The sequence below is a fragment of the Amia ocellicauda genome, chromosome 12, assembly GCF_036373705.1.
Source record: "Amia ocellicauda isolate fAmiCal2 chromosome 12, fAmiCal2.hap1, whole genome shotgun sequence".
In the NCBI taxonomy this organism is placed as follows: domain Eukaryota; kingdom Metazoa; phylum Chordata; class Actinopteri; order Amiiformes; family Amiidae; genus Amia; species Amia ocellicauda.
In genome coordinates this window covers 26333656-26348657 of record NC_089861.1, presented here as the reverse complement: position 1 = coordinate 26348657, position 15002 = coordinate 26333656, and the positions used below count along the sequence as shown (strand labels likewise).

General features: G+C 45.7%; 1 long non-coding RNA gene and 3 other non-coding genes across 5 annotated transcripts; all 4 read left to right on the top strand.

Annotated features, from left to right (window-relative positions):
* Positions 1-157: 157 nt before the first annotated feature.
* LOC136764772 (uncharacterized) lies at positions 158-6301 on the top strand. 2 transcript variants are annotated; one of them, XR_010821235.1, is made up of 4 exons: positions 158-4138; positions 4450-4494; positions 5149-5197; positions 5571-6301. It is a non-coding gene; the product is annotated as an uncharacterized LOC136764772 (long non-coding RNA). The 2 variants fall into 2 exon arrangements; XR_010821234.1 differs by having other exon boundaries at positions 5149-6301.
* Positions 1373-1563, top strand: LOC136765158 (U2 spliceosomal RNA). The gene has a single exon (XR_010821360.1). It is a non-coding gene; the product is annotated as a U2 spliceosomal RNA (small nuclear RNA).
* Positions 4596-4661, top strand: LOC136765491 (small nucleolar RNA SNORD29). Its single transcript, XR_010821680.1, has one exon. It is a non-coding gene; the product is annotated as a small nucleolar RNA SNORD29 (small nucleolar RNA).
* Positions 6302-12847: 6546 nt separating the features above from the next.
* LOC136765272 (U2 spliceosomal RNA) lies at positions 12848-13029 on the top strand. Its single transcript, XR_010821470.1, has one exon. It is a non-coding gene; the product is annotated as a U2 spliceosomal RNA (small nuclear RNA).
* The last annotated feature ends 1973 nt before the right edge of the window (positions 13030-15002 follow it).

Here is a 15002-nt window from a genome sequence, read left to right as displayed (position 1 = left end):
GATTTCCAATCTACATTAAATGAGAGAAATACACATGTAAAATATTTTGTATTATGTATTCCCTTGCATAGTGTGCAACTTACAAATGCACATAATACATACGAATATTAGCTTGTAATAAATACGTACACCACTAAAGCGTGCATATGATTTTATTGTTGGACTGTCAAACTTTAAAATACTATATTACTGTTGTACTTTGTGTTGAAATTCCTTGATGGCATCCCTGACTAGGTGGCGGTAGTGAGCTCTGTCTCTGCTTGACACACGTCTTTGTCACACAGCGCTTGTTGACTGTTGTGCAGCCGCGGCTGCTCTGCGCAGTACCTCTTGGGAAGCTGCGCGGTTGTGCAGACTTTTTAGCCTGTGCATGCATGACCTGGTGGCGTCTTTTCCGTCTGAGTTCACGCAGACGACGAATTTGGACAGGTTTGTCGTAGAGTCTGTGCAGAATCTGCGCAGACTCGGCAAAGTCTGCGTGTCGTGACGTCGTTTAGCGGCGGCAGAGAAGTGTCGTGAGCGCAGGCGCAAACAGGCGCTCGGCCAACTGAGGCTGCGCAGCACGTCACTCTACCATAGATATATATATAGTAATTGAGAGATCGGTTTGAACAAAAACCAGCAGGGTAAGGGGGCCTCCAGATCCAGGATTGGCAGCCCTAGTCATAACCCTTTAATTTGAAAATAAGTCCGTTAAGGAAAATAAAGTGTGATACAAGAGCAAACCGTGTCATTAAGGGGCTAAAAAAATGTCATAGTGGACAAAAAAGCGTCATAACAGACAGCAAAAATGCGTTCATAGTATTGAAAAGTTGTTTGTTGCCCGTGGTGAAATAAAGTCTGTATTCTTAGATACCGTTGATGATAACGATTATTATTCATAAGTTTTAACTTAATAGTAGTAATAGTTAACAGATTACACTTGTTTGATGTGAGCTGCAGAAGCGCTGTGAAATGGACCCGTCAGTCTAGTGTGTTGCTGCCATCATTGTTAAACGGGTGAATTGGCTCGGTGCTGAATCGCTGTTTAAAGCTGTTTAAAGTGGCTGGGAAAACGGAGATGTAAAAAATACAGGTCTGCAGTTTGCGGACTGTGCATTGAGGGGCAGGAGAGTCTCACAGTAGCGGCAAACATGTTTATTCATCAAGGGGCTCGTTTATGCAAATATATTACGAATGCACGCTGGGGATTATTATAATTGTACAGTTTACCAGTCAAATATGCTTCTATATTGTATGTCACTGTCCACCCCTCCTGCTTCGACTGTCTTGTGATCTGTGGTGTGTGGCCCTCCTAGTGGTGTGACAGTGAGAATGGGACCCCCCACCCTGAGGCGCTCCCCTGTGTCCTGCACTGTGCGCTGCTGTCGGTATCGCTTCTCGGCCTTTTGGCTAAGATCAAGTGTAGTATCTGTTCTTATCAGTTTAATATCTGATACGTCCCCTATATGGGGACCATATATTAAATTGATTTTTGGCGCAGGGAGATGGGATAGGGGCTTGCTCCGCCCACTCCACGCATCGGCCTGGTATTGCAGTGTCTCCAGGAACGGTGCACCCCCCGGGGAACGAGCTGGTTTAACGACAGACTGACAGCGGGACAGAGGAGAGGGCTGCCCTCGATGTAATTCAGTTTCATTTTTTGAATGTGTAACGTTTGAACACAGGACAATTTTCATGTTTGTTTACAATGTATAATAGATAAATGTGTGTGTGTGTATACACGAGCTGTCGCCATATGTGACACTCCCTTCAGAGTGTGAAAGCTCTGAGAAATGAAGGCTCAGAAATGGGCTGGACCAGAACGGCAGGGGAGGACACTGCTGTAAATCAAACCTCAGTGAGACTACATTACAGCCATGCATACTGTGCACTTCACAACGACCATTACAGTTGTTCTCAAATGATTGGACTCATTTCTCCAATCTAACGTTTATGCTCTCACAACCATTAACACAGCCATTGAAAAACGCTCATTTAGCAACACGGCCAAATTACATAACGAAATGAAGTGCTGCTTTCTTTTCAGAGAACACTTTATAAACGGGTATTTTCATCAAAACTACAGAAATGTCATCTATTGATTTAGATCTATCCATACAGGAATACTAATGGTAAAACACATTTATCTGAAAGTTCCACAATCCTAAACTGATTAAGCTTTTTTCCATAATGTGTGGAAGTGTTTTTGTTTACTGTAAGTGAAATGGCTTCTCCTCACAATTTTGGAAATGCAATATGTAATTTCAGTCTCTTATGTGGTAGGTTTGTCAATTTTGATCTGAAAATTGTACAGGTTTGTGTGTGAAGACCACAAATTCCAATTTACTGTTGTAACCAAGGCTGGATGAATACATTAATTTCTTGTCTGTCAGGTCAGAGTTTAATTGTTTTTAAAGATTTAGTTGTTTTTAAAACACTAATTGTTTAGGGTTTTTTTGGTTTAGTTTTGTTCTATTTTTTTTTTGTCAAATACATTGTCCGTTTTGGATTTAATTTTAAATGCATTGGACCTTTTTAATTGTTTTTTTATTTTGTCCAGTGCATTTTCAGTTATTATCAATGTATTTGACTTGTTTATTTAAAGGTAAGTTTTTTTTGTTCTTGTTAAATCACAAAGATTTTAAAAATGTTAAGTGATTTTAAGAATTGATTTTAAAAAGTTTATAATCATAAGTATTAAAAATTTGAATTGTTTTTATTTGTAATGTAAAATACTTTTAAACAATAAAACAGTATTTCTTTTGATCCCATTAATAAGTGTCACATAGTACAAGAATGCAGATTACCGTTACAAGACTGACGTGCGTTGCTGCAAAAATATTTTGTGACTGTAGTATTGCAGCCCCCCGCTCATCAGAGACCAACTTGTGCCCCCTTAGTCATTTCTGATCTCTTGCTGTATTGTATGGCCCCAAGATGGCATTGTTGGCCACTACCCCATTCGAGATTGCAGCACAGATGGTAATGTTGCCTCCACGTTGACAAGGGACGTTGACCGTGGCATGCTGACCAATCCATGGTTGAAGACCTGGTCAATTAGTTGCTCTCAACTCATTTGATATCCTTCTTCTGTGCCCTCTTCCTTCCCCACCTACACTAGCTCCTCTCATTCTTGCACCTCGTCTTCCAACTTTCTCCGGGCTCTTCCATTGTTTTGTTCAGGCTCTAGGGATTTCATGGAGGGACTTATTTTATACATCGCAAAGTGTTGATTTGCTGTGTGAACAATTGAGCAAATTGCACTTCCTGTTTTGTGTGCTGTACTAACCAATTTGATGGCAATCGAGCACATGCCATGTGAGTTTGACAAGATGGCAAATTTGAACTGAAAGTTGAACTTCATGTAGAGTTTTGTTTGTGTTTGGGGGGGAAATGCTATGTGCATCTTTTGTAATTTGTGTGAAAACCCAGCATAAAGTTACTGTTAGCTCTGCTTACTATGTCAAGGGATCAGATGGCTGTGTTAATTGTTTTGAGAGCATACACCTTAGTTTGGAGAAATCTCTTATCAATTGAGAGTGTAACATACACGCACGTACTACAAGAAACACACAGTCCATAATGGACTATTGCAGCTAGCCGAGGATAATGTACTGAGCAGTCTGAAGCTGCTGCTGTTTAATATCTACAGGTTCACTCTTGTTTATCCACCACTCGTTAACCTGCCAAATTCACAATTCTACCAAACCTCCCCAAGAACAAATTCTTTCCCATTAGAAAATTAATCATTATTTAATCCCATTTGCAAAAGGTCCCTGCAGTGCTGTGCTGACGAACACTGAACTCTCTCTTGCCAAATCTGCTCTTTAAGAAACTCCTTTGCCAGATTCTGAGCAGACGGGCCGGTACCACAGGTGGAGTGTGAAGCGTTGATGATGAATTTATACCAAAGACAAGCATATGCCTGATCTCTGATGCATACATTTAATCTGAAACGATGGCATCTGACACTCCAGTGCTGGGGGGGGAGTTGTGATTGTAGCTGTATTGGGGCAGATGTCATCCTGGGAATGGTGCTGTGGAAATGGTGTTCAGAGCTAAACTGGACTTGCCTTTTACACGGGCATTCTCCTGGGACGACTGTGCCATGAGGGGTCCTGATGCTGCAGGTGTTGATTCCATAGGAATAGAGCAGGTAGGCTGGTAGACCTTGGTTGGTCGTGTTTTTAAAATTAAATCGGAGGAACCGCCCCATAGAGCCTCTGGGTTGCGGTTTCTGTTTGAAGGATGGGGTGTGTTTTTGCTCCATGTCCAGTTTGAAAGGATGATCTGGGTGTCGGCCCATTACTCTTGTGGATGGCAGATTTGTCTCATTGCAACTGAAGTCCCCAAAGCGCTGATCAGACTGTGGAGACATGGTTGGGGGCAGAGATGACTGGTTTTGGCTTTTATTTTTAAGGTCTATGGAAGTGCTTGTAACTAATGAAGCCCTGTTGATGCCCTCAGGTCCAGCACTGCCCGGTCTGCTGCTGTAGCTGCCCCGTGCATGAGGTGGGTTTCTTCAGATGCATTCAACACTTAATGGGGGTAGGCTGGTTGGTGCCATCTTGTACAGTTGATGGTAGTATTTCTGGGGGGAGGGGGGGGTGCACAGTCCAGTGATGAAGCTATCTAGCTCATTGTGAATTGCTGTGAAAAGGCTTGAACTTTTGAGACTAAATACCAGTGAGGGGGTGCTTTAGTCCAACCCCACCCTATACAGCAGCAGGGTAAGGGTACCTCTCCCTCTCTTGCCTAGTGCTCTGGTGGACTGGCATGGTACTGCAGGAGGGCAGCTTTGTGATGGTAAACTCACCAGCTAGTCCCTGAGAGAGTGCATGGGTCTTGTGTGGGGGTGGATTGTATTGTGGTCTGTGGGGCAGGTAATCGTGCTGGAGCCTGAAATTGTTAGTCTCTCTGTAGAGACTGGGCAGTGGGTGGGGGGGCTCTGCACACATGATGATTTTCTATTGGAATCTCGTTCGTCTTAGAACTCGTGCTGAGAGAGAAAATAACTGACAGTGCAGAGCCCAGGGTCATTATGTGTTTATACTGGAATATCTGGTTTGCCACTTGGATAAAATAATCCTGCCAGAGGGGACACGGTGGCCTGGAGAGTTTACTCTGAATGTTAACTTGATATTCTCTTCCCCTCTTCTCGGGTAGGCTGAGCCCAATGCTGACTGTCCTGGAGCTGCTGTGGCCCCAATAGCAGGTACTATCTTAGACGCTTCCTAACCCTCACCTGCAGCATCCTCTGAGGCGGTGGGGGGAGGGTGCTGGGGTGGAGCAGTCCAAGTCTGGGTGGGTCTGTGTGTCCTGGGAGTGAGGATCCTTCTTTTTTTCTTACCGCCCCAGTCTGATCTACTCATGACTGGCACTTTCTGACCATTGGCGATTTTAGACCATCTCAGCCCCCCTGAAAATGTTAAGTGATTATTTTCTGAAATCCATTTAAGCCCCTTGTATTTTGTGATTTCTCCTCCAAAGCGTGAGGGCGTGATTGACTGACAACAGTGGTGGGTGCTTTAGTCCAACCCCACCCTATACAGCAGCAGGGTAAGGGTACCTCTCCCTCTCTTGCCTAGTGCTCTGGTGGACTTGCATGGTACTGCAGGAGGGCGGCTTCCACAGGTTTGCCGTTCCTGCGCGGGCGACCGCCCAGCAGATCTTATATGGTCCTGCCAGGGGATTAACATCTTCCACCCTGAGGTGCTGGTGGCGTGTCGTCTGCGCAGTGAAGCAGGCCCTGTGGGAGGGACGGAACATCTGTCTATTCAATAAGCAGGAGCTGGACCCGATTGTCATCGCGCAGCGGGGCATGGTGCTCGTGAGGGACTACGTCAATCTGGAGGTTCATCAGAGGGGCAAGGAGGAAGCCTTCAAGATCTGGGGGAGCTCAGGATCCCATGATGGGACCCACCTCCGGGGACGGTCATCCCCCCCTGCTGGAGTCCAAGATCTTTTAACTACTTCTTTAAAAACAATCTTTTCATTAAATGATTTGAAAAATGAATTTTAATTGTTTTTAAAGAATTAGTTGATTTTAAATGCACTTTTTTTGTTGTTGGTTGTTTTGTTTTCTTATTTTGTCATACATTGGCCGTTTTGGTTTTTAATTTTAAATGCATCAGATTGTTTTGTTTTTGTTTTTTTATTTTATGGTTTTATTTATTTTTTGATTTATCTGATGCATCAGTTACTTTCAATGTATTTGACTTTTTTGTTGGTTTGGCAGTTTGCCTTGTATCACAAGTTTATTGTTTTACTGATTTAAGCACGTTTATTTGAGTTCATGTATTTTGTTTAAGTTAATCACCTTAAGATTTTAAAATGTTTAAGTGATTTTAGGAATTGATTTTACATTTTTTAATCATAAGTATTAACATTTTGAATGTTTTTATTATTTTGTAATGTAAAATACTTAACCTAATAAAACAGTATTTTCAAGTGGGCCCTGTAGTATTTACTGCTGTGGTGGTGTTCGGGTTAGAGCAAATGGTTCCCAAACTTTTTGGCTGTGGCCAAATTATGTAATTTACTTATGTTCTCACTGGGTAGGAGCTCACACAATTACTGAAACACTCAAAAGTTTTTCTGATTTTCCTGCATACTTGAAGACTTCTTTAACTTCTTGTTTGCATGCGTACATGAGAAACACTTCACTTTCCACTCATCCAGTGTCTGATCAATGACCTCTGCAAGCTTCTCGCCCGTGTGTGGTCAGTCAATATCTGGACTGGACAAATTATAACACTATTTCCTTTTCTTCTGTAATGTAATGAGCCATAACAGAAAAGAAGTCCACCAGTTGTGAGTTTGTGGTTATGCTTACTTCTGTGCCTTCTCATTTTTTCATGAGTTGTCTTTTCACCTTGTCATGTGCAAGAGGTGTAATTTCATGGTGTTGTGTGTTGGTGGCTGGTAATTTGGCTCCATGAAGAGCATTGTGGTTCTCATGCTAGGGTCCTCTCAATAGGAGAGGGGTTGCGGATCCTTTACAACATAGTTGAAAGCCAAATTAATAAATTCTGCAGCTCGCACTGGATTACACGACCTAGTTGCTGCCACCCACTGTGTGACAGCAGTTTGCCCTTGAGCAGCAATACTTGTGACCGCTTTACCTATTACACTATTGTCACTGTCCACCAGTAAAGCTCAGTTTTTATCACAATTCCTGCATTACACTTTCCCATCTTCAATCTTGCTAAACTGCTGCCAATCCAAGATTTCTTAGCCATTTTGGCCAAAAAGGTCCAAGCTTACAAACAAATTCAGCGGATGCAATTTATTGACCTTGACATTGACTAATTTATCAGAATGCTAAAAGGTGTCGTAAGCTCTGAATTCCACTCCGAAGCACCACCAGCAAACAAGGGGATTGCCTTTTGGAACTGAAAGTCTTTTTCGGCAAAGAGCACCTATCAAAATGTTAACTTATTTTAATCCTGTTAGTGTTAAATGCATTTTTAACAGTTTCAATATTTTAACTAGATAACGAGTTAACCTGTTAACTCCTCCCAGCCCTGGATGGAGGACAAGCAGACCAAAGATAAAACTCCCAAACCTCCAATTGTGAGAGAAACCTTTGTCCAGCAGGGGGCACTGAACTGTATTTGACAGTCTTTTTTTTCTGTTTGCAGGGAGCTGTTCCACCAGGCCAGATGAGACGAGACAGGGAGATTCCGGTTGACAGAGCTGCAGAGTCCTGGGTGCTTGGAGCGGTCTGGAGGCTGAGGCAAGTGGAGATTGGGACGGACCGGGAGTGACAAGGGACCTAGCCAGAGGAGTCGGCGGACTCCTCACGAAGTGGGTCCCTACCAGAAGCCCGGCCGACCATCTACCCGCAGCCTGGCCTGACCAGGACTGCTCCCCGCTGACGTCACCAGCCAGGATCCAGGACTGGCCTCGGATCCCAGGGACCGACCATGCCGAACGGCGTACGGCCCTGAGGGAGGCCTCCTGCAGCCAGGGCCCGGACTTCTCCCCGCAAGGCCCGCTCCCTGCAAGAGCCCCGGAGGTGGAAGCTGCTCCCCAGCCAGGTGGACTTGCCCCGTAGGAGAGTGCAGCATGGCCCAGCGAACCGCCGGTGTGAGGCGCCACAATGCGGTGCGCTTCAGCCGAGAGGCTGGAGCTGAGACCGCGGCCCTCACCTGGTTGGAGTTTAGCAGGTCCGTGCTACAGAGGGGTGGAGAGTTTCTGGAACATATATAGGGAAAAGAAAGATTGCATGCCCCTGAGTGACTTTGTAGTCGACGCCTTGACTGATAGAGAAATCAAAATTGTGACAATTCAGTTTAACAATGAAGCAGTGGCAGAGCATGATGTAGAGGTATGGCTGAGGAGACACTGCGAGATCTTGTCTGAAAGCAAGAGGGTCAATGACGAGGATGGGGTTTGGACCAGTGCTCGACGGTGGCAGGTGCGCCTGCAGGTGGAAGTGGCCACCATCGGCGGAGTACGCCACCTGTCGAGCACCGTAGTTTTAGGTGCAAACAGGGGGCTTGTCTTCTACCATGGCATGCCCAAATTGTGTAGGAACTGCGGGGCCCTGGGTTATTTAGCCGCAGCCTGCACTGTTGTTAAGTGCAAGGTTTGCGGCGGGGAACACCTGACCAGGGCCTGCAAGCAGGAGAGGGCATGCAACCTGTGCAGTGGGGGAGGGCACCTTTTTAGGAATTGTCCCTCCTCCTATGCAAACAGGCCGCGGGCCCTCGGGGGTAGTGGAGAGGAAGAAAATCAAGTGGAGGCTCCTCCAAAGGACATACCCCAAGATGGGGGTAGAGAGGAAACAGTCCTCAGGAGTCTCATAGGCTCCCTCTCTGACTCTGGGTCGGAAGTGGAGGCAGAGGGGGAGTGGACAGTTGTGGCAGGGAAGAGGCGAAGAACAGAGAAGAGGAGCATGGGTGGGGGGGTGCGAAGAGCAAGAGGATTAATTCTGCAGGCTCTCTCCCCCCGCCAGCTCCCCCCCCGCTACAGAGACCTCTCCCTCTCAGTTTTACACGCCCCACTCCGAGTCCGGAGCGGAGAGTTGTGGGCCTTCTCCACTCCCCTCAGTGGGCAGCCTGGTGGAGGACAGGCCCCAAAATAGTAACATCCCTCCAGCCCCACGACCGAGACTCTCTCAGGGGAGGGGACAGGTATCCCCTCCCGGCAGTAGTGGGAGAGCCGCAGGTCCTCAGGAGAGGAGAGTCAGCGCCAGTGTCTTCTGCTAAGAAGACCTCAGGGCCGCAATGGCGGAGTCACTGGCGCTGGGGGAGGAGGCCTGCGGCAGTAGACAGCCGGGAAGGGAGAGACCACCCCCTCCCCCACCATTAGTTAAAAGAACAACTGGCGGGGTCTATCCAGTCTTCTCCTCAGTTGCACACAAGGCCTCTGCTCTGCCATCTGCTCATCAGGCCTCGGCTGCAAGGGAACCAGTGAGAACCTCCAGCACCATGGGCCCTGAGCCCAGTGGAGTTTCGCCAGCCTTACCGGGTGGCGGCAGCCGAGCCCCCCCCATACTCTTCCTAGAGGATCAAGTGGTGAGGCAAATGGTTGAAATGATGGGTGTGAGCGCTAAGCTAGGTGAGGGAGAAGAGAGAAGTGGGGAAGAGGAGGGTTTCTTTACATGATTGTTACGGAGCGGGTAATTGCCCTCACAGCCATTATGGCACTAATTATTATATCAATAAATGTGAGGAGCATTGCTGAGGCGAAAAAGAGGACCGATGTTTAAAACTCTCTGGCTGGTATGAAAGCAGACATTATCTGTTTGCAGGAGTGCGGCATCCCATTCCAAAAAGAATACAAAGATCTCCGGGACACTTGGACCCTAGGTGAATCCTTTTGGTCGGGGTCCAATGTGTCCCGAGCGGATGGGATTGCTGTACTCCTGAAGAACCCATTTATAGAGGTGCAAAAATTTAGGGTGATAGAGGCGGGCAGGTTGGCCAGCCTCGACTTTAAATACAAGGGGGCAATGTCTATGCCCCCACCAGCCAGAGAGAGAGAGTCCTCTTTCTCCCTCAGCTACGCCCGCTCCTGATCGGCACCTTACCAGTTATCATTTCAGGTGATTTCAACTGTGCTCTGAGGGATGTAGACCGGAGTAAGCCCCGCAATGATAGATCCAGCAGGGACCTTGCTGCGTTCGTGGAGGACTTTGAACTTGTCCACTTGTTCACCTGGGTGAGTTCTTCTGGCTCCTCCTTCTCCAGGATAGATCTCGTCCTCCTGAGTAAGCCACTGGAGAGGACCGCCATGTCTTCGGAGGCGGTCTTCTTTTCAGACCACAGGCTCCTGACGACAGAGGTGCTCATCCCGAGCACACGGGAGTCGGAGCCTAGGGTCTGGAAGCTCAACACCTCTCTGCTCGATGACCCTCGTGTTATTAAGACCTTTAGCAGATGCCTCAAGGAGTGGAGGACCCTGAGGGACCTTTTTGATTCTCCCATAGAGTGGTGGGAGATGGTGAAGAAAAGGACCAAGGGCTACTTCATTCAGCTGGGGAAACGGAAAGCTCGCGAGAAGCGGGTGAGATATTCCCATCTAAACGCCCGCCTCCAGCGCCTTAGTCTTTTACAGCTCAGAGGCTTCGACCTAGCTGAGGAGGTGGCCCGGGTCAAACTGAGTCTCTCCGCCCTCTATTGGGAGGAGCAAGAAAAGATCAAGGTCCTTTCCAGGGTCCGCATCATGGAGGACGATGAGAAGTGCAGCCACTTCTTCTTCAAGAAAACGAAGGAGACCCGGTCTGCAATGTCCTCCATGATCGACTCCTCGGGGCAGGAGGTGGAGGGCAGAGAGGCTGTTGAGACAGTGGTGCGGGACTTCTTCAGGGAGTACAATCAGAAGGTGGTGGATCAAAATCTGATCCATCACTTTCTGTCCCTGTTGGAGTCCCGCAACGAGGGGGACGAGGAGGCGGAGGAGGATCCAGAGATCACCACCACTGAACTCTCCCAGGGTCCCGATGGGATCCCTGCTAAATTCTATAAGATCTTTTGGGAGGTGCTTAAGGAAGATCTGGCTCAGGTCTTGGGGTCGATGTACAGAGAGAGTAGACTGGACCCTTCTATGAAGAGGAGTATCCTCTCTCTTCTTCATAAGAAGGGAGATCCAAAGGATCTGAGGAACTGGCGGCCGGTCAGCCTCCTGTGCACCGACTACAAGATACTGGCCAAAGCACTGACGCTCCGGCTGACTTGGTTGGTTTCTGGTTCCGGTTCGGGCAACAGAGCTACAGGTTGAGCTGTGGCAGCGAGTTTCTGGTTCAGGTGAGAGAGAGAAAGAGAGAGAGAAAGAGAGAGAGAGAGACTGTGCGCTGTTCCTTATAGTCTGTCAGATCAATAGGTGATTGGTTCTTGAGGTCTTTAGATTGGATTTTGGTTTCAGCCCCCAGTGTCCTATTGGAGGGGGGCTTGATTTATGACTGATGTCAATCCATGCCATCTTTTGGAAATGCTGGTGGGCCCGGGTTCGTAGCTCTATGTCGGGATTTCGGCTCTGGTCCACTTCAAAGAGTTTTTATCACCTACAGGCCCCTTTCTCCAGACATCTCATAGCAGAATTCCAAACTATTTGGCCTCTTCTCGGTGCCATCCTCCCCAAAACTGTCACTTTGATGCAAACCAGTTCCAAGCTGATGAGCTAAGGAAATCTGATAACTTTGGGGGGGGGAGAGGTCTTCTTTAGATCAGTGCTTCAGCTCAGAGCCCAAATGCTCTTATCAAAATACACCCAACATAACGCTACACTAGTGACAAGAATTATATTTCGGTTTGTCTGGGGGAGCAAAATGGAGAGGCTGAAAAGAGTGCAGATGGTGAAGGGTACCCTGGACGGAGGCAGGGGGGTCCCGGACGTTGTGCAGCTTATAAAGGCGCAGGGGCTGGCCTATGTGGTCAAGAACATCCAGGCTGCTGGCAAGAAAGTGAGTTTTATGAACCGCTTTTATTTCACCAGCAGCCTGAGACCATTCGGCCTCTGCGCCATGGATAACACCAGGCCACACTCGTGGGATCCCCCACCATTCTACAGGGCGCTCCGAGCCTTTGCTCTCGAAGTAGGCCTCCATAAAGTTGTGCTGGCCTCCTGGGATTACAAGACCATCTGTAGTCAGATGAGATCTACCCAGGAGACCAGCCGGATAGAAGATTTCCCTCCCGAAACCTGCCGGTTTATCTGGGCTAACGCTACGCACGTTTGCCTCACGAATACGCAGAAAGAAAGACCGCCCAGCAGATCTTATATGGTCCTGCCAGGGGATTAACATCTTCCAACCTGAGGTACTGGTGGCGTGTCGTCTGTCGTCGATTATGTCAATCTGGAGGTCCATCAGAGGGGCAAGGAGGAAGCCTATAAGAACTGGCACATACAAGATCTGGGGGAGCTCAGGATCCCATGATGGGACCCACCTCCGGGGATGATCATCTCCCCCTGCTGGAGCCCGAGTCCAAGATCTTTTAATTATTTTATGAATGATTGCCTTTTAAAATGACTTTTAAAAATGAATTTTAACTGTTTTTAAAGATTTAGTTGTTTTTAAATCACTAGTTGTATGGTTTTTTTTTGTTTAGTTTTGTTATATTTATTTGTCAAATACATTGACCGTTTTGGATTTGATTTTAAATGCATTGGACCGTTTTTGTTTGTTTTTTATTTTTACCATTTTAATTGTTTTTTTATTTGTCCAGTGCATTTTCAGTTATTTTCAATGTATTTGACTTTTAGGTTGGTATCAGTTTGCTCTAATCACGTTTGTTTTGTTTAAGCACATGTTTATTTGAGTTTATTTGTTATATTAATCACAAAGATTAATTTTTTTTTAGGTGATTTTAAGAATTGACTTTTAAAATTTTAATCACAAGTATTAAAATTTGTATGAATGTTTTTATTGTAATGTAAAATACTTTTAACAATAAAACAGTATTAATATCTGATACGTCCCCTATATGGGGACCATATATTAAATTGATTTTTGGCGCAGGGAGATGGGATAGGGGCTTGCTCCGCCCACTCCACGCATCGGCCTGGTATTGCAGTGTCTCCAGGAACGGTGCACCCCCCGGGGAACCAGCTGGTTTAACGACAGACTGACAGCAGGAGAGAGGAGAGGTACAGGACAGTGGAAATGAATGTATATTTCACAAATTCTTCCCTGAGAAGACCGAGCGAGTACATTGGACTGGAAAACATTACTGACTGTACCTGAACCTTATAGCGCCCCTTTTCTTTATCTAATATGATCATTTATGATTTTGCACTGTTTGTCAGTAATGTTACAGGCAGTGTGTCGTTGTTGAAAAAGTATAATTGCATAAACTATTTCACTGATTTGACACTAAAACATCCACATAATTATTAAACATGTCAAACCAACAGCACAGAGCGCCAAATAACCTGGAACTAAGACTCGGCTGCTGCACAGCTCGAAAACAAAACTAACATCAATAAGAAAAGAGAAGAACTCATGTACAAACAATTATCACTAACTGAATACTTAGAGCAAAATTCTGTTTGGGAACTTTTTAAACACATAATCCAATCAATAATTAGCGATCACAAATTGTAACAATTGGAAAAATTGCTTTTATAAACTTCATCAAGACTCAGACCAAATTAGGCATCATTAAGTCAATGTGCAGAGAACAAGTGCAGGTCGAAAATAACCCAGAGACAGATTAATGGTCAATCAAAAGGTTTTTATTATGAGCAGCTGCATGGAAGAGGTCCAAGAGGCGATCTCAAGAACAGTGTTAGAGAAGTTACAAACTACAGGCACTTTTATGGCGACCAGACAGGAGAGAGAGACAACAGGCCCACATGTCTGTCCCGGGATGAGTGGAAGCTCAATTTCTGCATGACAACTCGTTAGGAAAACCCATTTATGATCAAACCGGGGCAAAATGAAGTCATCTGTAATGTTTAATATAAGGGGGGCTTGTATGCGGTACCAAATTGCTGGTGAAAATTGGTTCTTTTAAGACAATGTTCTTCTGGCTATCAGGCAGGTGCTTGATTGAAGCTGATTAAATGCTATAATATGCAATAGACTACGTTTGATTAAGGGTTATAATAGGGTGTGGGTGTATCATTATTTCTTCCTGTCTGGTGTAACAGGAATCTCTTGGTGCAGAGGATATAAAGCATTGGAAACAACACAGACAGATAGAATGCAAAACCACTACAAGAAATGAGCACATCAGCAAAGACATTAAAAACAGGGCAGACTGGAAAGTCCTGAAGGACACAAAGCTTAAATCAGCTGCATGTCAGCTAGTACCGTGTACAAAAGCAAACTCAGAGTGAGGAAAGGCTGATATTACCGTATTAGCAGCATGGAAGACAGAGCATACCCTAACACCTAATAACATTTAAAATATTAATTCTGGGTACTTTTTATTGTGTGAAAATTGGAAACAAAAGAACAATTCTTCATTCTTCACAATTCTTCATTTTGACAGTTAGACTAGTCTAATGCAAGTTAGTCCGTTGCATACAAATTAAGAGTGACCAAGTCTTGGCCTCAAAAGTTAGCCTCCACACCCCCAGGTTAACAGTGTTTAAGTATCTTTCTATAGAAACTCCTTGCCTGAGACTGTTTTATACAACAGTTTTAACTCTGTGTCTATCGTTAGTATCACTTAGACAAAGATTTAGTCTATGTTTGCACAACTGGACCCTGGTCCTGTTGCCACCCACTGATTAGGGGGTACTATTAACAATGGGCACTACAGTAAACCTGGACAAAACCAAATTATGGTATTCCAGAAGAAAGCCACATCTCAGGGAAACAGGTACCACTTTACACTGGGCAACAACACCCTGGAGCACAACACAGCACCAACTACAGCTACCCGAGTCTAAAGATCAGTGCGTCAGCAAACGTCAACCTGGCTATGAATGCAGTAATAGATGAAGCGCACAGAGCTTCTTATGCAATAAAGAATTTGCTATACCGAAATAAACCACCAGTAAAATTTGTCTCAGAATGTTTGACAGCATAATAAAGTCACACCTTCTGTATGGCATTGAAATCC